Genomic DNA, 23,540 nt, shown 5'->3' with positions numbered 1-23,540 from the left:
AACGCAATGGGGAACCTACTGCTACACAGTAATGCCTTTTGGGTTGATAAACGCAGGGGCCACATACCAGAGGATCGCGACAACGTTGTTACATGATATGATGCATAAGGAAGTCGAGGTTTATGTCGACGACATGATTGTCAAGTCAAAAGAGCGTGATGGCCACCTTGGTACACTACGCAAATTCTTTGAACGATTGCGCAAGTATAACATGAGGTTGAATCCCCAAAAGTTCGCATTCGGAGTCACATCCGGCAAACTGTTGGGTCACATCGTTAGCCACCGTGGCATCAAGGTGGACCCATCAAAAATAAAGGCCATAATGGAAATGCCTCACCCGAAAACCGAGAAGGAAATTCGAGGTTTCCTAGGAAGAATCCAGTATATAAGCCGGTTCGTGGCAAGGCTAACTACGATATGCGAGCCAATTTTTAAGAAGTTGAAAGTCGGGGAACACGTCGTATGGGATGATCACTGTCAAGCTGCGTTCAACAAGATCAAAGAAATACTATCTTCCCCTCCCGTGCTCAGCCCGCCAACGGCTGGGTTACCACTTTGTTGTATCTTACAGTTACAGATACCGCAATGGGGGCAATGCTGGCACAGATAGTCGATAAAGAGGAAAGAGCAATTTACTACATTAGTAAAAAGTTCTTGGAGTATGAAATCAAGTATACTCAGCTCGAGAAGACATGTTTGGCTTTAGTGTGGGCGACAAAGAAGTTACGACACTACATGCTCAGTCATAGTGTCTGCATCCACTCGAAGATGGACCCAATCAAATACTTGTTTGAAAAACCCGTTCTAAACGGCAGGGTGTCGAGATGGACTTTAATGCTTTCCGAGTTTGATCTAACATATGTACCGCTAAAAGTGATAAAGGGAAGGCGGTTCGGACTTCTGGCGGATAACCCGATAGAAGAAACTGAGGTTATAGATACGTGGTCATTTCCCGACGAAGATATCGTTCATATAGACAACGATACGTGGGACCTCTATTTTGATGGAGCATCGAACTGCAGGGGATACAGGATAGGAGTTCTACTCATTTCACCAGAAGGTGAACATGTTCCCATTTCGATCAAGTTGGACTTTAATGTTACTAATAACGCAGCCGAATACGAAGCATGCCTACTCGGTTTGCACAATGCTCTCGAGTTAGGCATCAAAAAGCTTATAGTACATGGGGATTCGTCACTAGTGATCAATCAAGTTGCCGGGACGTGGAAAATCCGAAGTGATAGCATGGCTCCGTACCAAGCGAAAATAGAGGAACTACAAAAGTTGTTCGCCGATGTCAAATACGTGCACCTCCCCAGAGATGAAAACCAGTTTGCTGATGCACTATCAAAGCTAGCTGCTCTGATCAACATACCTGATCATATGGATACTATGCCAATATGTGTCGAACGAAGATCATCACCTGCTTACGTTAATGTCATCGGAGACACAGAAGAAACCGAGGCTGAACCTTGGTATCAAGCTATTCTAAAATTTAAAGAATCGGGAGAGTATCCACCCGACATGGATAACCGCGGAAAGCGCGCTATTCGAATGCTAGCCGCTCAGTTCGTTAGAACCAATGATGGACAATTGTACAAGAAGACCGCGCAAAATATCCTTCTGCGATGCATAGACTCACCAACTGCAAAAAGAGTCATGGAAGAAGTCCATAACGGGGAGTGTGGCCCACACATGAATGCCCATATGCTAGTTCGTAAAATCATGAGATTAGGGTATTATTGGACCACGATGGAGACAGATTATCGCGAATATGTCAGACATTGCCATAATTGCCAAATCTTTGCGAACATACAACACGTGCCACCATCACTGTTGTATACTTTGACATCACCGTGGCCTTTCTCAACATGGGGAATCGACATTATTGGAAAGGTCAACCCATCTGGAACAAGTGGGCATTGTTTCATGCTAGTCGCCATCAATTACTTCACGAAGTGGGTAGAAGTGAAATCATATAAAGTGCTACAAGCGAAGCAGGTAGCAAAGTTCATTCAGAATGAAATCATTTGCAGATATGGGGTGCCGCATGAGTTCATTAGCGACCATGGCACTCACTTCGGTGGCTCATGTAATACTTGAAAAGTATAAAATCAAACACCACAAGTCATCACCTTATCGACCTCAAACAAATGGTGCAGTGGAAGCCGCTAACAAGACAATCACTGTGATTCTCAGAAAAATGACCGACAATTATCGCGAATGGCCAGAGAAGATACCGTTCGCACTATGGGGATACATGACGTCTATTCGCACAGCCACTGGAGCAACTCCGTTCTATTTGACATATGGGATGGAAGCAGTTCAGCCTATCGAATTAGAGGTACCTTCTTTGAGAATTCTGTTAGAAAGTCAGGTTTCCGAGGCTGACTGGCTGCAGGCTAGGTATGATTCTTTGGTCATGCTCGACGAGCGACGTTTAAATGCGCTACACCATGTTCAACTCTATTAGAAAAGGATACAAAGAGCATTTAACAAGAAGGTGAAGCCTCGAGGAATAAAGGATGGGGAGTTGGTCCTAAAGTCTGTCCGCGCTTTACTACCAATCGACCCGAGGGGAAAATTCAAGCCGAACCCAAGGCAGGTCCTTACAGTAAAGAAAATATTATCGGGAGGCGCAGTCAGACTAACAGATCTAGATGGAAACAACTTCGCGAATCCGACGAATTTGGATCAACTGAAGAAATATTATCCTTAGAGCTCATTCTCAATGTCGCGAAATAAAATTTTGAATTGCAGTGCTTGCGAGCGAGTCTAAGCCGCGGCACTTTTGCTTCATTTGCTTTTTGTGCGTTATAAAGCGATGTTTGTAGCGCATTTGTTTTGTGGAACTACGAGCTCGGTTTGATTCTCGTTGACAACGGATACGTAGGCGACTCTTTATAAGAGTACAACCGACCCTTCCTTTAATAAAATGAAATTTTATGCAGAAACTGGGAATTTTAATAAATAGTAAGTCTTATTAAAATCGGGCGATGCCCATTACAACCTTAAAAAAAAAAACAGCGAACAACAAATGATAAGTAGTAGTATTAAATAATAGATTGGAGTCGAAGGCTCCTACATCTTCCTTTTCCCTTTGCCTTTTGAGTCACGTGACCGAGGCTCCTGCGGAGGAAGGGTAGTCGCGTTCTGTCTAGCACGCTTCTTGGGGGGATCATCATTTCCTTCCGAGGGCCCAGCCTATCTTTTATACTCAGGCAAGGGCCAAGTCTTCCTTCCAAGGCTGAACCCGAGTGTGCCCTTGAACCCAACCGTTTCCACACACCTGTCACCTGTGAGTCAGTCTTAGAAGTTTTCTCGGTTTTAGCTTCAGGTCCAGATATAGACGAAAGATCGTTGGCGAAAAGTCGCGACTACTCCTGCTTTTGTCATAATATTTGATGTCGACAAGCTCATCCTTCCGCCACAAATCCTTGCCTGAGTCAGTCTTCTCATTAAGCCACTTAGTGTAGGACGGGGATACCCAGGTAGTCTGAGGGCGCGCAGATACATACCAAAGACGCCTTTGGTGCCATCTTTCGAGCCAGTCATCACATATAGAGGGATGTAGCTCTCTTGCTCGACCCGAATGACCTCGCACTTGGGAATTACTTGTCTACGGCCCATCTGACGCAAGACGCGGTCGGGATAAATGTGAATAGACCTTTCCAAACCCAATAATTGCAAACGTCTGGTCTTATCATCTTCCGGAAGGATAGTAAAAGATTTGAGGCGAAGCCAATGCATAAACCAGCAAAGGGGGCGACCTCCCCCTTCTGTCATCTTGTTTCGCCAATAAGCAAGGTCATTCTGATGCTCGTCTTCATACCGCTTAGCGCGCATAGTCAGCATACGGGCGAGGTACGAGTTTGGCTCACGCGGCGGGGCAAAGAGCCAAAATCTCTCACAAAGCCACACCTGAGAAAAAGGAAAAGAAAACGTGAAAAAAAAAAAGGAAAAGAAAACGTGAAAAAAAAAAGAAACGTGAAGAAAAAAAAAGAAAAAAAAAGAGAAAAAAAAAAGAAGGAAAAAAAAGAGAAAAAAAAAGAAAACGTGAAGAAAAAAAACGAAAAAAGAAAAAGAAGAAAAAAGAAGAAAAATAACGAAAAAAAAGACAACAGAAGCAAAATCGTGGCAGAATGCAACAAAATCGTGGCAGAATTGTGGCAGAATACAGCAAAATCGGGGCAAATACACAGAATTGTGGCAGAAATTGTGGCAAAATATAGATAAGTCGTGGCGATAACACAAGAATTTGTGGTAAAACGAAGAGAAGCGAAATCAAGAGGATAGATTTTGTTACCTGCAACTGACGGGAGCATCCCGACCATTCAACATCAGGGTTCGTTTTCTTAGCATCTAAACCCCTAATGGTTTCAGCAAGAATAATCCATGAAAGATTATGTCCCGTCTCCATCTGAGACACAATAGACATGAGCTTCGCTTGTCCTACGCAAGTTGTCTTGTTCATCCTATCTTCGAATACATAAAGATGTAACATGATCAATCCAAATGCTCTCTGCGCAAGACTTATTTGGCGGTGAAATCTTGTTTCGCAAGATGCAAAATTTCCGATGAATAGCAAGAAGGTTGACTTCGTCACCAGTAACTATATCCTCAGACTCCGTCCTGGAGAGGCCAAGACAGTCTAGATATATTCCACGCCACCCCGAATGAAATTTTGGTATAGCCGGTATGGTCTCAGCATCCCACCCTCCCAGGGCAGAAAACTCTTCCGGCAAAGGGCAGATCTCCCCCTCAGGAAACGCAAAGACATGGTTACGAGGATCCCAATAGCTAAGGCAGTGTTCTAACAAAGCAGGTTGAAGGCGGATCTGGCGTAAGGGAAGTAATTGCGCCAGTTGAGCGGTCTTTAATTCTTGTCTCTCTGCGACAGTGAAGTCTGTCTCCCATGCTCGCATAGCACTCACTAGATTATTCATAATGATTTATGTCGTTTGCACCAGTTTGGGAAAGCAGAATAAACTTTGTTTCTGGCAATGTAACTCTTCCTTATATATAGAAAGTATAAGAGAAAGGAAACACCTAGGGTGACACCCCTAGGGTAACGTTTTTTTTTGGCCGTGTGGGCCTTGGGTCGCGTGCCTCTTAGGCCCGCCCCAGTTCGCACCAGTCTTTAGCACGATGCGTCGGGTTTTCGCTCATTCCTCGCATCTTTTGGCACTAGAATGGCCAATTCGCATTTCTACCCCCAGCAAGTCAATATTTGAATTAAAACCCGTGCAGACTTAGGGTTTTATTTTCCTTTTTTGTTTTACGGTAGCGGGCTACGCCCACGTTTGTTTACGGGTCATACAGAGTGTCTGAGTCGTATTTCATGCTCACCCATCAAGGTTCGATTTCAAAAAAAATTTCACAATTTCATTTTCAAAATTTCAAAATTCCAAAAACTTTTTGCGAATTATGGATAGATGATCCAAGTAGTGGAATCTTTTCGGGTCGATGACCCCAATCTTTCGAAATTCAAAATTTCAGATTCAATTGTTGAAGGGTCGATGGCCCAACATACCAAGTGATGTCAAATTTAAGCTTCGGGTCGATGGCCCAATTATTCAAAATTTTCAAATTCAATTTTCGGGTCGATGACCCAATCTTTCAAATAATCTAATTTTAAGATTGATGATCCAAATGTGCTTATGTGATGATTATTGCTAGTACGTTTTTGTGTTTCAAATATAGCAGGATATGCTTCAACTGGGGGCTCTAAAGTCTTCGACTTTAGAGCCATTAGAATCGGGGCTCTGGGCCGTTGGCTTCGAGACCATTATCAGGATGTAAAGGATGACATCCACCAAGAATTCAATTCAATACAAGAGTATGAAATGGAAGAATTCCGTAGCTGAAAGCAAATGATGAAAGCGGCGACAACCTCCTTGGAAAGTTCCGTTCCATTCGGACAAGCGCCAGCAGATGATAAATTTTGGGCAAATGTCAGCAGATGATGAATTTTGGACATACGCCAGCAGATGATAAACTTTGGGCATGTGTCAGCAGTTGCCGAACTACGACGCGGGTTTGATTCCGTCAGAAACGGATACGTAGGCGCCTAAGGATAAGGCTCAATCCACCATATATGCACTTTATGGGTCGACGACCAACAACGATAATTTGACACAACAGAAGCAAGAGTCAATCCCCAGCGAAGTTTCAGGTATGATCTCTTCTTATGCATGGCGAGCTTATATACGCAAGTCTAATGGACTATAAACGACCCGCAGAATCCTCAGGTCGAGAGGGACCTGGGGTATACTTTGACTTTCGCCTTGTCCAAGCCTCAGTCAAAGTGGGGGCTCTGTAGATACCCGTATCCGTCGATATTGGAATTTATAGAGAACCCGACAAACACCCGATGATGATAGGACACATGTATTTATTTAGTTGTCATTGTCATTATTTGGGTTCGTTTTGCGATGTAGAATGAGCGTTGTCGACGGAGAACCCGACAAACACCCGATGATGATAGGACACATGTATGATGATAGGACACATGTATTTATTTAGTTGTCATTGTAGAATCCTCCTTGGAAAGTCCCGTTCCATTCGGACAAGCGAACCCAAATAAAGCAAACGATTTTCAAATTCGATTTTTCAAATCGATTAACACATTAAAATAAATGATTTTTCAAATCAAATACACTCATAAAATGATTTTTCAAATCAATTATTTATTTTATTTTCAATAAAATAAACTTGAGAAAATAAATTCAAAATAAAGTAAAATGAATTGATTTGAAAATATTTAGTTGTCATTGTCATTATTTACTTTATTTTGAATTTATTTTCTCAAGTTTATTTTATTGAAAATAAAATAAATAATTGATTTGAAAAATCATTTTATGAGTGTATTTGATTTGAAAAATCATTTATTTTAATGTGTTAATCGATTTGAAAAATCGAATTTGAAAATCGAAAACTCGTTTTAACCACGCGTTTTGGAGCTCGATTATAGCTCGGTTTTTGAGCCCGTTTTCTTTACGAGTTGACACGAATCTCGAGTACACTAACCAACCTAGGCCTCTACCCATCCAACCCCAGTTCGAACCCCCATACCCACGTCCCAAATCTCGCCCCAAACATACACAAAGCAGCCCAACTACTTCCCCTTACCCGCGTTAGCCCTTCCTCTTTTCCAACCCGTTTTGTGTGCTTCAAAGCTTGACCCAAACCCGCCACAACCAACCCAATTCCTGCTCCACATTACCCACAACAACTCATCACTAAACCCACCACGAAACCCATCCAATTCCCGTCCCAAACACCCAATAAACAGCCCGCAAATAACAAGCAGCCCCCCTCTGTTTTGCGTGCTCAAACCCGAGTCTCAAACCCGCTCCAAACACCACTTAAACCCATGCCCATTAACCCTAAACCATACCCTAGTATCCTACCCATATTACCTTAGCTTAAACACCAAGCAAACCCCCCATACAAACCCTAAAAACCCCACGAATAGCTGATGGACAGCAGCTATGCGAAACAGGCCCGACTGCTTGTTGCCCTACTTCTACCCTTCGAAACTCCTTATAAATACCCCCCCTTCACCATACATTCAGTCGTCTAAGTTCTCCATACATACTACCATCACTTACAAGCTTTAAACTCTAGAAACAAACCCTAATTGCCTCTCAAAAACCCTCGACAAAACCGACATACAAAACTGAGAATCAGTTTGTGTGTCCTCTTTGGAACCCTTCGTTCAACCCTCAAACCTCCATCAAAATTCGAGTTTCTTGTTCCTAATTAACCACACAACATCCATCTACATCTTAGACAAAGATTCACGAGCCAAATTGCCCTTGAGAGTACACGAATCCCCTCGAAAAACAGAGTGACATACACTCTGTTTTCGCAGCTTTTCCTGTCTGTCCAGTTCTGTTTGTGCTCGTTTTTCGTGCCCAATAACTCAAAACGAGCAGGGATTGTTTTAAGATCTTTGTTCTCCTCTCTTTCTAGTTTTCAAAACATCTTTTAAATCTAATTTTCACCGTGAAACGAGTGAGAAATTGCAGTTTGAAAGTTGCTGTCCAGATTTACAAAAACGTGTTGTTTGCTTTGTTCCTTCGTCGACGACGGCCTCTCGAGATAAAATCTACCATCGATTACGACCCAAGACGGTGTCAACGATACATGTAGGTTGAGGGTGCATCAAATCCTCCTCTTCTCCCTTTTATTTCGTTCTTCTTATGTTTGTTTTTTCATTGTTCGTTTTACATTGTTTATCGTTTTGTTTATCGTTTGACATCGTTAACTATGAAACTAGTTTAGGCCGAGTATGAGTTAAAGTACCACCATGAACACCCGCGTTGACTTGAGATGGGAAAGAAATCCGCCACATCGGTCGGTCGTATCCCCCATCTCATTTACATATCCTCGTGTTCAAGGTAGGGCATTAATAAAACGAATCCTAACTTCGTTCTTCGCTTTTGACCCCTTGCTTGTTTCGTTCAGTTCGACCTACCCTAGGACCCTTCGCATGTTAGTTCGACCTCTTATTTTTAACATATGACTTATTTAGACGACTTTAGATCGATTAAATAACCTAATTAGACATGTTAGGGTGCTTCGACACAAGCATTAAAATTGATCAACAATTCTATAACCTAATTGAATGCATCTCTCTTTTCACTCGATTTCTCGCTAGCATAGGAGTGCGTGATTAGCACCTTCCTATTAACACTCGATGATTAAGCGTTAATCTTGTAATATTGTGACCTAGTTGGACCCTTTAGGCCGTGTAGAATACACATTCGCGTGACATCTTCTCAATCGATCAACGTCGTTTCTAACTTGTTTTCTAACTCGTTTCCTAACTCGTTTCGCAATCATTTGATCTAACTAATGAACCTAACCTAGGAACTAGGGTGGACGTGGCTTGGCCGTGAGGGTGGCCGTGCCTTTTGTCGTATCATTTGTTCTTTGTTGTTTTGTAGCTTGTAATTTATAGTTTGTTCATCGAGTTGTAATTTTCAAGTTTGTTTTACTTTTATCGAGTCAAAACTTCTTCAAAAACCTTAGTTTTATTTGGTTAGATAGTTGTGCTCCAATTCATGTAGGAGCGTAGTAAATCGCTTGTTGTTTAAAGCGACATGGCCCGATTTATACTAATGCATGCATTGGTGTGTGGCCTAATGTCTAATTCGATGAGATTAAGCGAAAGCACGCATTACGAGGAGTGACCCAAGGCCGTGAGTCATGTAAACCGTGGGCCACCGTTTTGTGTACGTTTTCCTAGGCCGAATGGCCATGTGTCGTGTATGGTGTCATATATAGCGATTGTATTTAGATCGAGTTGTATATTTAATTTCTTGTTGTGTCGGCATGAAATGCCCGGTTTGTAATAGGGTAGATCCCAACGGCTCCCCCACTCCCATCAAGCCTGGTTTGTTTCGTTTATGTGTTGTTAGATCAATCAACCCACATGCTAAATTACAACTTTGACAAAGTTAGTTTAGTTGCATCTAAAACGACATAGAAATTATTGTCACATGTTAGGGTTTTAAAACGATGTTTGCATATCATATATCGCAGTAGCTATGACCTTGTTTGAAATCCGATACTTGACTTAGTAGAGGCCGTTATTAACGGACGGGGTTAGGTGTCCTTATGGGCTTCCTAACACGTACCCCCACCCCTTACTCAAGATCTATGGTTTGTTGATCCGTATAAATACCATTGAATTACGAGAGTCATTTAAATCGAATGATATAGGGTACAAGTCTTTATCTTTAATCACTCGTAGTCGATTGGCTTTATGCTTTTCGACGAAAGGTGTAAAGTTGACTTGAACGGTTCCAAGTTCCCAAAAAACTTGGTGGCGACTCTAATTTGCCTTAATTCGATTCGAAAGAACCTCGAGTCGATTATGCCTAGTGTGGATCCCGCGGACGCAGTTCCCGCGGGCGTTGTCCACAACATCGTAACAAACATGTTTTATAATGTTACTTTGTGAAATTAATAGAATTATAGAGTGCGAGTGTAATTGAACTATAGTCTATGAAGATAGAATGGGAGCATAGTTCAGTGGGAGTTTATCGCACATGCCTTATTGGTTAAAATATTACTTTGTGAAAGTGATAGTATCATGACCTTGTTACATACGAGCCATAGCATTACAATCCGAAAATGGTTACTCATGAGTAGATTAACTTTAAAGTGAGGGTCTCTTTAAACTTAAATAGAGCTTCAGAGTACACAAATGCATAAGATTTACATGAAGATGTTGATCAAGATAAATTGTGTTAGGAATTGCCGCATTTCATTTTAATGAAGAATGGCAAATAAAATTCGCTTTTCTAAAATGGGAATTTAGAGAAGTAAGTGTTTGAAACACAAAACCTTAGATAAAGATTTAAGTGTCTTAACATCTTATGCGTAGCTTTCTTAAGTAAACCTAGGATGGTCTTAAGCAAGCATTAAAGGATTATACTTTTCATGTGATAATAGTGAATGGTTTCATTCACATGATTGAAGAATCATGATCATACATGAAGTTAAGTGGGAGCCAGAATCATGTTTCCATGTCTTATATATTGAAGACATATTACTTATTGAGAATAATGTATCAATGCTCTCTTTCTGGCAAGAGTGATTGGGAGACTTGGAATGGGATTCAAAGTATTCTAGATTTTTAAATCTATGTGAGAGAATATTGGCATAGAGTTGAGAGTCTTATGAGGATAAGATCTTTCGTGTGTGTTGCACATCAACAAGGTTGAATAGGCTATTCATGTTGATGGAAGTGAAATTACTATGATAAATTAATAGTCATTCACAGAACCTATTAAGTTGTTGATCGCATGAAATCGATTGCTAATGTTTCCGCCATTAGAACGATCATGTATGCCATTAAATGCACACGTCGTGATGAATCATATGCTTGGAGCATAATAAGTCAATAACAAGACAATTCCCATGATATGGCTTGTGAAAGCCTTAAAGAACATTCTTGAGATTCTTGAGAAGAATTAAGGATTCGTTCAAATGTTTGGATGATAAACTAAGTAATGTGTTGAAGTGTTGCACAGACTTTAGTTTCCAAACTATAAGGGATTTGTTGAAATCCTAGGGTGTCTTGTTGACTAAGGAGTAAGAGACTAGAAAAGTATTTTAGTATCGCGCATTGCAAATTCTACAAAAGGAATCTAAGTAAATTGTGATAAAATGATCAATGTAGGGATTAAGGGTGAATCCCTCTACAAATGACTTTATCACAAGTTATGCGATAACAGTGGGAGCGTCTTTCAAGTTAAAGAGCCCAATTCTAGTAAGAAATCTAGACATAAACTTAGATAAATTCATGTCATTGGAGATGACATTGAATAGAAGGAAATAGCAATTGAAAAAGTTGGAATACATGGTTATCGGGTATATCCACTTGCCAAGCTTTTATTGCATTTAACTAGTGTTAATAATACACTAAAGATGATAAGATAAGAAGTAGTAATAGTGTATTGACTATTCATATGTGATAATCGCATTTATCGTTTGAGTTTCATTAAAACTCGCATGTTACCTTGTCGTATCCGAATGGGTTGTAGAGACAAATTGAACCCCATTAAAGTGAACTGGATTGACATCGTATTCGCCCCTAGTTACTTATATGAGGTGACGTCTCGAAGTGACTAGAGTGTGATGCAATTGATGACAAGTTCAAGTGCCATAAAGTTATATGAGATGACTAGTCGATCACATAGGCAGACTGTATGGGACACTCTGTCGGGCAGTGACCGCTTATAGTGTCCTGGTAATTCATAAAGGCTGGTCGTGGCAAGAGCTACTATAGTATTCTTATGAGTCAATTCTTTTGACTAGAGACTATTCGCCCAAGTTGGCACAAATTTCTGATTAGCTTTGATTTATACTCTACGACTTCGTAAATGAGGTCAAACTAGGTATATTTTGGGTTATGATGAATTGTGGCTGAACAAAGGGAATAGGGCGATAGGAATTGTCCACCCTTGTCAGGTTTGTTTGAAATCTCAATGCCACTCGAGGAGTAGTTAACTGGAAATGCGTGGCCACGCTTGGAAGGTATCTATGGTAGATAATTCCGGTCAGACAGTTACACTCCAGATCGAGGAAACCACTCAAGATATGATCAAGTGTAAGTACGACCAGCAAGACACCTTACATTAAGTGGGAGATTTTAATAGGACAAGAGAATTGGTGACGCACACTTGTCTCGGACAAGTGTGAGATTGTTGGAAAATGTGTCCTCAACAATAGTGCGATCAAATGATTTAATATCATAATTAAATCTTATATTAAGAATACGTAAGGGATGATTCATTTATATAGTCAATTGATCAATATTAATCGGTAACGATTGGCTTGCTAGAGTTTGACGTTACTGTCGTGGGACGGTGGTGGTCAGTTGATCCCTTAAGGTCACACCTAAAGGATGATGCCCTAATCTGTAAAGTTGATTAATTGTATAACGATACAAGTTAATCAATTCCTTAAAATTGAACAATTTACTTGTGAGAGAGAATATTGATATCTTATTGTAATGGGATTAAATAAGATTTATTTTGGTAATAAAAATGCTTTATTACTAAAATTGTTTATTGTTTGAGAAACAATAGAGATAAGAATGAATGGTTAGTTATAATTACAAGATGTTGTGAATTATAATTAAATGACCCATTTTATTTATGTGATCAAGTATCACTAATCAATTTGTTGAATGTAATTTAATTAATTTATAAAATGATATTTATGTGATAAATATGCATTAAATTAATTAATAACATGTAAAATACTACATGTGACATATTCTGTGACAAATGACAAATTGACAAAATAAAATGGTAGTCCATTTTATACATATGGACCGAAATGAAGGTAGTAGTAGGGTGGATTGTGGTTGATTTATTTTATGAGATAAAATACTTGAAATCATACCTAGTCTAACTAGCTAGCATACCTATACATTTAGATAAGAACAAAAGGAAAAAGGGAAGGACCATATATTGGTCCATATACTCCCCAAAACCGGTACACCCTTCTTACTCCCAAGGGGACTTTTGTTTTTGTTCTCTAATTCATTCTCTTTATGCATGTTCAAGATATTCACATGCATTTTTCTCTCTACTCCTTCATATTTCTCTAAAAAGTTGAGAAATCTTAATTCAAATTGTTCAATGAGAGAACTAATATTATTAGTATAATATATGAGTATTAGTAATCAATTTTAAGGTAAAATACTAAACAAATATCTAGCACATATTATTTAGTAGAGATAAGGGATAATCTTGGGTGCAATCAAGAGGAGTGGCTTCTATACTTGAACTCTTTGGAGGATCATCTTATATCATTATAGCTCAAGAACAAGTGAAGGTAGGAGACCTTACTTGTGCCCATAAATCCGAAATTTACAATGTAAGGGACATTGTTTTCTTATAAATCTTTTATTTTATTATGCATGCACTAGATCTAAGGAACATAAATTAAAAAGTTAATTAGTTCACTATTAGAGGAGTCTAATAATAGGTAAGTAAACCTAACATGAGCTTCCTCATCCTTAAACATGAAATCTTTTTGCACAAGACCAATCTCAAATTCGTCATCTTCATCCTCATTTTGTACCTGCCCAAGAATGCTAGATTCATCAAATATGACATGGACACTTTCCTCAATCAGTATGGTTCGTTTATTGTAAACTTTATAGGCGTTGGTATGGTCGGAATAACCAATAAAAACAGCTTCATCACTACGTGGATTGAATTTTCCCTAGTTATCTTTACCATTGTTGTGAACAAAACATTTGCTCACAAAGCATCTAAAATATGAAATATTTGACTTTCTTTCACGTAGTATTTCATAGGGTGTTTTATTGATTATGCTCCTTATCATGATTCGATTATGAACGTAGCAAGCGGTGTTTACCGCTTCAGCCCAAAAGTTCCTAGGCAATTTACTACACAACAACATGGTTCTAGCCATACTTTCAAGGGTCCTATTCATTCGTTCAACCACCCCATTTTGTTGTGGAGTTCTAGGAGCCGAAAACTTATGATCTACACCATTGTCATTACAATAAGCACTAAATGATGAGTTTTCAAATTCAGTTCCATGATCCGTTCTTATTGAAACAAGTTTATAATAAAGTTTATTTTGAATCTTTTTCAACCAAATTAAAAATTCATCAAATGCCTTATCCATGGAGCTTAAGAAAAGTGTCCAAACAAACCTAGAGTAATCGTCAACAATGACACACACATAACGACTACCACATCTACTCCTAGTCCTCATTGGTCCACATAGGTCGATATACAAGAGTTGTATTGGACGAAGAGTACTAACAATTCTCTTAGGTATAAAGGTGCTTCTAACATGTTTACATCTTGCACATTCATCACATACTTTATCAAAATCAAATTTCATGTTGGGAAAGCCTTCAACTAGGTCAAGTCTCCTAAGTGTTTTAACACTAACATATCCAAACCTTTGGTGCCACAACCAAGGATCGTGTTTTATTACACTCATGCATGGCATGGTATGACTAGATAATGTGTTAAAGTCGGTCAAATACACGTCTTTAACACGTCTTCCTTCGAGAATAATTTCATGAGTTGTGGCATCAATTATTCGACACAAATTGGCACTAAACTCCACAATATTACCTTTATCACAAAGTTGAGAAATACTAAGGAGATTATGTTTCAAACCTTTGACAAGCCGCACATTATCCGCAAATAGTAACGATAAATTAACAACCTTCCCCATGCCCATTATATCACCTTTCTTGTCGTCGCCAAACGTTACCTTGCCACCATCGTAAGTATCTAGTGAGAGGAATTGGCTTCTATCTCCCGTCATGTGAGGAGAACATCCACTATCCAAGTACCAATTACGCCCACCTCTCACCAGCCCTACACAAGATTAGACTTTGAGTTTAGGAACCCAAATAAATATGGGTCTCTTCTTATCCTTTTCATTTCTCAACATATCTTTTCTAATCCATATTTGTTTTACAACTTTAATGTTTTTGTTAATGACATTATGTCTCTTCTTGCAAGCATTGAAGACATGACCGGTTTTACCACAATAATTGCAAATGATGTACTCGGGAAGACCAACATATTTCCTTCTTCGAAAATCGGTTTTGGTTGGATCCGACTTTTGAATGTAACAGTCTGACTGACTGTTCCATTTAAAATCGAGACCGGCAACCCTATCACATCTTTTAGAATGATTTGTGAGGAAATTTAAGATGTTTTGACTTCCTTCCCAATTTTTTGAAACATTCTTAGCCTCAACAAGTCCTTGTTTAGGGTGAGATACTTGTTCTTCCCTTTAGAACTTTCAAACTCTTTCTTCATCATGACATATTCAGATTTTAGCTCCATGAAAGTTTCAGATTTTTGTTGACCATTAAGCTTAAGACTCGTGATGCATCTATCTAGGTGAACAATCTTGGATCTAGAAGAACTACATTCAGGAGATTCATTTTGAAATTTGACAAACTTTTCCTGAAGGATTCTATTCTCCCTTTTGTAGGCATTTATGTTGACTTTAAGACACTTATTCTCCTTTGTTAGGTTAGTGACTAGTTCATTTGAAGTTTCTTTGGTACTGTCAGAAGTAACAGTCTGAGACACTGTTGCTTTAAGTTCTTCTACCTCATCAACTAAGTCATCAATTACACCTTTAAAAATGGATTGTTCTTTTAGAAGCTCATCACGTTCCTTGGTTATCATGAACATTTGCATAATTAGAGTAGTGTTGACATTCTCAATATCAAAAACATCGTTGGGAGTCGACTTAAGACACTATAGTTCCTTCGACAATTCTTTGTTCAACTTGTTTACTCTTTTTACCTCATCATATGCCTCAGAAGTAACAGTGACACTGTCTGTTGCTTTAAGTTCATTTTTAAGGTGAAAGTTTTCTTGAGCAATTTCTTCCATCTCATCTTGCATGACATTTTACTTTTCGGTTTGTGAATGACATTTATCAAAGAGTTTGTCAAGAAGCTTACATACTTTTTCTTTGGAGTAAGTCCTAACCTTGGCTCTTAGATGTTTTACCTCATTGTCGGAATCTGAGTCGGTGACATCGGGATGAGCCATAAGACATCTAAGATGTTCAATTTTAGAGGTTTTGGAGACTTTGTCCTTGAGAAGATGTGTAAGACACATTTTTGCCTCTAGTTCCTCCTCGATGATTTCATCGTCCTCGGAGTCGGACATTCCCTAAATTGCGGATATGGCCTTATGCTTGTATTCCTTCTTAGCCTTATCTCGCTTATTCTTAGACTTAATCTCATCCCACTTTGGACATTATTTAATTTGATGTGTTTTGTCACCACATTTAAAGCATCCAATGGTGGTAGTAGGTCGTTTCTTAGGAAAGCGTTTTTTTGTGTAATTGTTGTTGAACCTTTTATGTCCTTGGCCATTTAACATTCCTACTAAGTTCCTAGAGAACATAGCAAACTCATCTTCCTCTTCATCCCCATCATCAATTGAAGATGATGTTAGAGCAAGACTATTTCCCTTTGAAGATTCACTATAATGCTTGTCAAGATTAAACTCGTGAGCCATTAGTGATCCTATTAGTTCATAAAGAGATAGAGTGGATAAATCCTTGGCTTCCTCTATGGCGGTTACCTTAGGTTTCCACTTAGTGGTAATGTAATACCTCGTATTTATAAAGACTTACACTGGACCGAGTAGACGATCCACTCGACCGAGTGGAAGACCTAGTACCCTTTGACAGTAGGCTGGAAGCCTGGAAAAGTGGTCACTCGACCGAGTGGAGGTCCCACTCGATCGAGTGGACCGACCCCTCAACCGAGTGCCGGTCAAGCGCAGCTTATACGGGAAGTTTGTTTGGTGAGATGTCGCTTTCATGGCTTATCTCTTCAGATTTTCCACACAAAACCCTTCCCAAACACTATTCCCACCACTCTCTAAACTTCCCCAACATCTCTCTAGAATATCCACCAACAAATCCTCTGAAAAACCCTAGCATCGAAGTGAAGAATCCTTGCCTCCTTGTTCATCTATCTTGTTTGTAAGTCGATTTATACTCCACTTTCTCTAATCTTGTCCTAGTAATCTTAATTATCCTAGTACACTACCTCATAAGTAATTAGGTTATGAAAATTAAGAAGAGTAATTAAAGAGTTTAATTAGTAGATTTATTATAATAGTTTATAGTAATGATTGTAGTAATTAATATGTGTAGGGAGCTTCATTGAGGAGCACTTGTAGTAATTAGCGTGTGGATTTGTGAAGATAAGCTTGAGGTAGGGTTTCCCCACTTAGCTATAATGATATGGGTGTTTAATTGTGCATTTATTATCATTAATTACATTTATCTCATGATAGTTGCATTATAACACGTTTTGATGATTAATGTTTATCACATAAGATGACTTTATGGTAATTATGTGAAGGTAAGTATGGTGAATTGTCACAAGGATGATTATATTGCATTATAACATGTTAAAGAGAAACTAAATGAGAAGAAATAAATTAGTGAAGAATTGAGCATGATTATACTTGTTGTGTTAATATGGTTGCATAGTTGTGTTGGTTGGACTTGTTTGGTTTGTTTATGGTTTGGTTGACAATGGATAATATTGGAGGATTATTGGTTACGATTTTGGAGATGAAAGGCGGTTGGGAAACCGTCTTCCGCTCAAGTCACCCTTGGAGCTTCCTAATCCAAGGGGGATGTGGACATTTAGTACTTGGTTACGGAGGGACTCGTGTGGTGAGACACGACCTCTGGCAGGGGACTCGAGTCGCACTCGGGCCCGGTACCGCGAACGTGTTACGAGTACCTTGTGTTGATAGTGACGTCATGGGCGTGTCCCGGTCACCGGTTTGTGGAGATGTATGTTGGAGGGTGACTTTCATGGGTTTTGCATATCTTGTTGGTATGTTGGTTATTACCTTTGCATTGTCATATGAATAAATAGGATTAGTTATTCCATTCATTGAACATTTATATCGTTAAGCTAACACTTGGATTTGGTATATCTGTGGTTAACCATATGGTGATTTTCGCCCATATGGGGAGCAGTGTTGACATGTTAGCATGATAGATTCGAGGACTTGGGGAGCGGTCTTCATTAGTCGTCATAACTCTTGTTTATCTTAGTTTTTGACAATTAAACTCCATTCACTTCAATTTGGTTGTACTATTGGGATGGCTTTTATATCCCTTAAACTTGTATACGTTTAACTTGCTAAAACTTATCTACTTATATTATGTTAAGTACTTCTTTACTTGATTGTTCGCACTACAAACTTGGGAAACCAAGTCTTGTAATGCCTCCATGTGTTGGGAATGCCTAAGGGAAAGGATCCTGACTTATGGGGATGTTGCAAAGTGGTATCAGAGCAAAGGTTTTGGAGCCTAAACCAATGAACCAACAAACTAGGGTGAGTCAATCTAAAATGAACCCGGTTTGAGTCATAGAGGGCTTGTGAAAAGCTTGGGAGACGTCCCAAGGTTGTGCCCTTTTCCTCTTAATTTAAGTCGGTCACTACGCGTGGGTAATGAGACGTATTTGGTGCTTGTGATTGTTGCATATTCCTTGCTTAGTGTTGTGGATTTATTACATGCTTAGTAATGTCTTATATGATAACATGGTTGATGGTAGTAAAAATTTGAGAAGGGTGTGTTGGATGTATGGATGTAAGCATACAAGCTAGTATCGTCTTATGTGAGTTGTATGTTGTGTCTATGCCTCTACTTTCCTCCGTACTTGCATTTAGGAACATGTAAATAGGTTATATATGGACTTGTGTGACTTAAGAAGGATAAATAACTCATTTGATTTGTACTTGGTCAAGTGGAAAAAGGGACTCGGCCGACTAGAAGGCACTCGACCGAGTGCCCCTGCCACTCGACAAAGTGGAGACCTTTATAGAGTCCATGAACCTCCTGTAAGTTATAACACTCGATCGAATGGGTGACTCACTCGACCGAGTGTGTATCACTCGATCGAGTGGTAGTAAAACTCGACCGAGTGGACAATAAAGCGATTTCTGGAAACATTCTATAAGTTGAGGCACTCGATCGAGTGAGCACACCACTCGACCGAGTGACATCCCACACTTGATCGAGTAGACCTGTATGGTGGTCAATACCCTTTGTGTCCTATTTTGGAGCATGTATTGACGTTTGTTATACTTATTTAAGAGATATAATGCCGAGAACACGTGCAAGGACTCTGTCATCTCCATCTCGCGTGTCCGAGGAAGAAATGGAGCGGCTCATTGCTCAAAATGAGGCCCTCACCGAAGCCCTTAGAAATGTCGCTAGGGAAAGAGATGCGGCGATGGATGCCTCCGCCGTGAGCACCGCCATCTCGCGCCATCGCCCCACCAAGTACCTTGGGGTGGTTGAGCCTTGTCTCTTTAGTGACTGGATAAGGGAAATGGAAAACGTGTTTTAGGTGGTAAGATGCCCTGAAGAGCTTAAGGTTGAACAAGCAGCCTTCTACTTGGGAGGTTTTGCGAGCGGGTGGTGGTATAAAGAAAGGGACGCAATGAGGGAATTATATGAAGAGAGAGGCGAGACCGCCATCCCTTGGACCGACTTCAAGGTAGAAATGAGAAATGAATTCATTCCCGAGCATGTGAGATGCAAACTCCAGGCGGAGTTCGACCGCTTTGTCATGACCGATGCTATGACAGTTCAAGATTACTATATCCGTTTCAACGAGCTAGCTACTTATGTGGAAGATCTCCTCCTTTGCCAATCACACTTGGCTCTAAAATTTGAGGGAGGATTGACCGTCAAGATCCTAGAGAAGCTCCCAACCGGAGAAGTGACAAGTGTGAAAGAGGTCTATGCTAGGGCCGGAAACACAGAGAGGCTACTCGGCATGACCAAGGATGCTAAGGAGAGGACCCGAGAGAAAAGAAAGACCGAAAGTGAAGTTGGAGGATATCAACCCAAGAAGTCTAATTTCAATCAAGCTGGGTCCTACTCGGGAGGAGCACCAACAAATGGCGATGGAAGATCGGGTGGCTACGGAGGTAGAGCCGCGATTGAAGGAGGAAGACTAAGGTTGTAACACCCCCATTTATTCAGGAGCCTTTAGCTAGGCATCCCAAGTAAATAAGAGAATTACCATCTCGGTTTCCCGACGCAGTGATTAACAAAGTCCAACTCACCAAAGTACTTTAAATTAAAACCTTAGCGATTACATGGTTATTATAACTTAACCAACTAAAATTTAATATAAAATAAGATACAAATCGTAGCGGAAGTAAATAAGTGATTAAATAATCTATGTGGTCTAGACTTCTAAGTAGACTGGCCAAGTCCTCACGCATCCCATAGCTCCCAAGTCAGCTAATCTTTAGTACCTGTCAAATCAATCTGCTCCCCATAAAACGGTTCATCACAGGTGTTCACGGATACACGGTCAATCACGAGATTGAGTAGAATAACTAACAACAAGCATAAGATATAATGAAAGCCTAACTCATATGCAAAAGCCACACAACCGAGCTCAACACCCGAAACTCTCATTCATCCCGCCAATCCCTGGCCCGGGGTATCCACCATCCCAACACAAGGTTGAGGTATCCATCATCCTAATCACATTGAGGTATCCACCATCCCAGTGCAACACTGAGGTGTCCACCATCCTAGTATAAACTGAGGTATTCAATACAAAGATATATAGCAATAACAATACAATAATAATAACCCATTTCAACATGAGGTTGAGGTATCCACTCAAAGATATGTTATAATAACAATAACCATAACTCGTCTCAGACCGAATCTGAGGTATCCAATAAACAATATGCCACACAACACTCCACCAATTAATAAGTAAATATGCCACACCAATAATTTCCATCCAAATAAATAATCATGCCACATGAATAACGCATCCAATAATAAATAACCATCCATAACTCCACAATAATAATTTCCACATCCAATAACCATCCAATAAAACAATAGGGCGAGTTGAGTAGTTAATCTACCTGATCAGCAAATTCCAATAACGCAATCCGAATAAATAGAAATCCAATAAACAAATCTTCTCACAACTCCGTCACCTAGACAAGTAATAATAATATTTATAATCACTAATTATTCACTTTATTTAAATAATTCAATTAATTATAATTTAATTACCTTAATTATATTCTCGTATAATATAATTCAAAAACCCATCTGAGAAACCTGACTCATTTCCCCTATATATGGTTGAAAAACGTGTCTAATACTCTTGCAAAACACCCACAAAACACGTGTGAATAGGCACATACAAGAACCATGTAAACTCCCCAATTACCCTTCAACCACACGTTACAACCCCAATAACAACCACTGCACACACAGTCCACGACCACCACCATGACCACCCTAGCCACGGTGGCCTCCTGACCAGCACCACCTTCACCCGACATTCCTCTGCAATCGCCTCACTAGCAACCGGCAGAACAACAACAACAACACTCCCTGTTTTCCCCTGTTCCGGTCAACCACCATGCAAATCACCACCTATGGCCACCAAGAAGTTACCTTTGAGATCGACTCACCGCCAGCAACACGGCCAACCCTCACCAAGGTCACGACTCCCTTGGCATTGTCCCACAATCCCCTGATTATACAAGGTGTAACTAACCTACAACCACCACCAATCCTTCGAAATCCGGTGACACACCGCATCAAATACCACCTGTAACCACCCCTGACCTCCCACTAGGGTCGACCAACAACCACGAGCCCAACCAACCCAGGTCTGAGTTCAAACGAGTCACAACAAGGGTCAAAAATCCGGGTTCAGCGTGTCCCAAACACCCACGAAAACCAAGTCATTACCCCACCCCTGACGGTCAACGACGGTCAAACGGAAGTCCTAGTCAGTCCCTGATGGTCCATGGTCATAGTCACGGTCGCGGCTCGTCCTACGGTGGCCTAGTTTATGAGTTATAGCAAAGCAAAGTGTATACATGAGACGGTTTAAAGTATTACCTTGAGGCGATAATAAAAGTTAATTCCTTTGCTTTTCTCTTCCTTAAATCTATTCTTCTTTCTTTTAGAGCTCTTCCTTCTTTTTATTGAATTATTTTTCTGCTATCACGGTATTTATAGTCTAAATTTAGAGAGTATATGAGGCCAATTAGGAAACTATTGCCTTATTCCGATTATTTTAAGAATTATCATATTATTATTATTACCATTATAAATTATATTATTATTATTATTATTATTATTATTATTAAACATTATATTAGCCTTCCCATAAGTAGAATTACTACATATTTCCTTTACTAATTTTATTATAACACTAATATTATTTAGGATTATTAATATTATAATTATTATTATTACCTTTACCTATTATTATTCTCCTCATTAATATTATTATTAAATCCCGAAATAATTCCCGACCATACTCATACTAGGCCAAATATAATTGGCCTACTTATGTTATTCACACGGCCCAAGGCTTTATTACTAGTCAAGCCCAATTCCCGACTTGCTTACTTACTTTATTATTCAATTAACGTCTTATTTGCAATTATTATTATAAATGCCATTAATTAATTATTTAAATTACATAAATTATTCTCATACATTATTATTATATTACGGGGTATTACAAAGGTGCTACAATTGTGGTGGCCTTGGCCACAAGAAAGTGCAATATACTAGCACCCCAAAAGGGCCCAACCGAAGGTTCGGCCAAGGAAACTCCTAATCCACTCCCTCTCAAAGCGGGAACAACAACCGGAATTCGGGGGCATGGAGCAACCCGAGGAATGATAACTCCACTTTCAATGGTGGCAACAACCGGGGAAATTTCAACCGGAGAGCTCCATCTAGAGCAATAAGCTTCGCGGGAGGCAATGCTTCGGGGAGTAGACCAACCCAATCGGCAAGCACGGTACAAGGTGAACCCAAGTCTAGTGGCAAGCCCTTGCCATGGATAAGAAGAGCGCCGAAGAGGATGCCCACATTGTCTCCGGTACATTCCTTATCAATTCTCATCCTTGTTTAGTTTTTTTTTACTCGGGGGCCACTCATTCTTTTGTGTCTAAGAGTCATGTGTCGACCCTAGGTTTGGGGGAGGGAGAACTAGACAATGAAGATATGTCCTTACCTTCGGGAGAGTCCATCATGTGTTCAAAAGTGTATAAGGAGGTGTCGCTCATAGCGCATAAAACCAACTTTCCGGTAAACCTCTTTGAATTCCCTTTAGAGGGATTTGAAGTAATCCTAGGAATGGATTGGCTAAGTAGACACAAAGCCAATATAGATTGCTATCAAAAGAAAATCGTCTTAAGAGGAACCAAATGTACTAGGGTGTCATACAAAGGTTACCTAGTCAAACCAAAAGTGAAACTAGTTTCGGCAATGACCTTGAAGACATGTTTGAAGAAGGGTTGTCCTATGCTCTTGTGTCATGTATGTGACACTAGCATAGAAGGACCGCAAGCACAAGGTATACAGGTGGTTAGGGATTTTGAAGATGTGTTTCCAGAAGAGTTACCCGGGTTGCCTCCACCAAGAGAGGTAGA

The sequence above is a fragment of the Silene latifolia genome, chromosome Y (genome assembly GCF_048544455.1).
Source record: "Silene latifolia isolate original U9 population chromosome Y, ASM4854445v1, whole genome shotgun sequence".
Taxonomy (NCBI): domain Eukaryota; kingdom Viridiplantae; phylum Streptophyta; class Magnoliopsida; order Caryophyllales; family Caryophyllaceae; genus Silene; species Silene latifolia.
Note: the sequence above shows the minus strand (reverse complement) of the source record.